Here is a 2,167-nt window from a genome sequence, read left to right on the forward strand (position 1 = left end):
TGTATGATCAAGAATTTGCAAACTCTTTTATTTTTCTAAGGAAAAAATAAACACCACCTATACGGTGTTAAGAAGCTGACCAGTCTTGAGAATGTCAAGACTTAGGCCCAGGTTCAAAATATTACCTTAAGGTTACCAGTTTAGAGAATGTCAAAACTTAGGCCGAAATTACAATAACGCGCGGGTTACAGCCCCAGAATTGTCACCATCATGAATAATAAAACTCCAACAAAATAAATGGTGTAAATAAACCCCAAATTCTCCCAACTGTTTAAAATACTCTCACGTATTTCACTCAGTTCAACCACGTATTTTCTTCTAATTCTCTTTTTTGGTCTCTCAAACATAAGAAAAATATCAGATCTAAGAAATTCATTATCCCTGTCTTCATCGGTAGCGAAAATCATCCTCCGATTTTCAATTTTCCCTTCTTCTCTTCTTCAATGTTTACTTACTTCAACCAATAAAACCAATTGTGACCTAAATCTTCTCAAATTTCTGACCTAAATCCTCTCAAACAACAAAATGGTGAAGAAGCAAATTAAACAAGAGAAAAAAGTGAGATGAAAAGTTAACGGAAACAATGAAAAAAACTCCAAAAGGTAAGAATCGTACCAACTCTATGGTTTTGGTGTTGATGATGTTAATTTTTTTTTGGTCTTTTTTTTTGATGAAATCTACATGAGCGTAGCCATTTATTAGGTTGAATGTGAAATAAAGATTAAGTTTAATCATTTTTGATTTTTGGGTTTTTTATTTAGTTTAGGTTTCATTTGTTAGGTTTAGGTTTAATCTGAACTAATCAGAGTCTTACCAGATTAATTAGGCTTAGATTACATTTTTTTTTTCTCCAATTGAATGTGAAACAGTTCAATTTTAAAAAATTATATTGGTGGGTTTTATTTCTTATTTTTCTGATGAAACCATATTTGGTTTCACCATCTCCACTTATGGTTACATATTTATGTTGGGTGTGTTTAACTGATGTAATCAGATTTGGTATCACCGTTTTCAGTTATTGGTTTCATAATTGTTCAGTTATGGTTATGGCTTCATCATTTTGTTGGTGCTTATGGTTTAGATATGGTTTTACAACAGGGAGAAAAGAGAAACAAACCTGAATCGGTACAATGTTTGGTTTCACCATTTTCAGTTATTGGTTTCATCATTTTGTTGGTGCTTATGATTTAGATATGGTTTAACAACAGGGACAAAAAGAGAAATAGAGTCGTATCAGTGCAATGTTTGGTTCCATATGTTCCGTATTGGTTGCACTTTTTAATGATAAAAATGATATTAATATTTGTTGGAACAATGTTTGGTTCCATATGTTTTTGTCTACAATTTTTTTGATGAAAACAATCTTGGTTACATCAAATTATTTAACTAAAAACCAATTTTTTTGTGTTATGCAGATGAAAGTGGGTCACCGTAAAGGATCATTGTTGCTTCCGTATAGTGAACATGAAAAAGTCTTTGTCAAGCACGTAGGGGAAAAGAATATTAGTGTTGAAGAGTACATTGATCCTGAACTGCAGGTTGCTGATGGCAATGAAAAGCGTGTTGCTAGAAGTGAAGAGAATGTCGGTGCTGGAAGTTCGGTGAATAAAGAGCATATCGCAAATGAGTAGATTGTTGGTACTAGCAATGGAGTGCCTGCTCAAAGTGAAGAAAATGTTGGTGCTGAAGAAAACTCTTATAAAACCAAATACCGATGGACGAGAGCTTTGATCGAAAAGCTTAAAACCGCTGACACCAATGGGATTTCTAGAGAATATGAAGCACTGCTGGAAAAATATAATACATGGGATAGGTTACAACAATATGAATAAACTAGTTGTAATACTTGTTAACTAGATGTAATAGAATTTTGCAACATTATATGTTTCGATTCAAAATACTTATAATAGTTTATAACACATTTCAATTTCTTATGCATGGTTTCAATTGTCAAAAATTTACTTTGTCTTGTAGAATTGATTCAAATGTCTGATTGCTTTCAAATGAAAAAATTCCAACATAGTTCAAATGAATCCATAAAAGAAGAAAAAAAACAGTAAAAAAATGATGAAACCAAAAATGGTCCCAACACATTCTAGATGAAAACATATGAAATACAATGAAACCTATTTTGGTTCCAACATAATACAATGAAACCTGTTTTGGT

This window comes from Papaver somniferum, chromosome 5, assembly GCF_003573695.1.
Source record: "Papaver somniferum cultivar HN1 chromosome 5, ASM357369v1, whole genome shotgun sequence".
Lineage (NCBI taxonomy): Eukaryota > Viridiplantae > Streptophyta > Magnoliopsida > Ranunculales > Papaveraceae > Papaver > Papaver somniferum.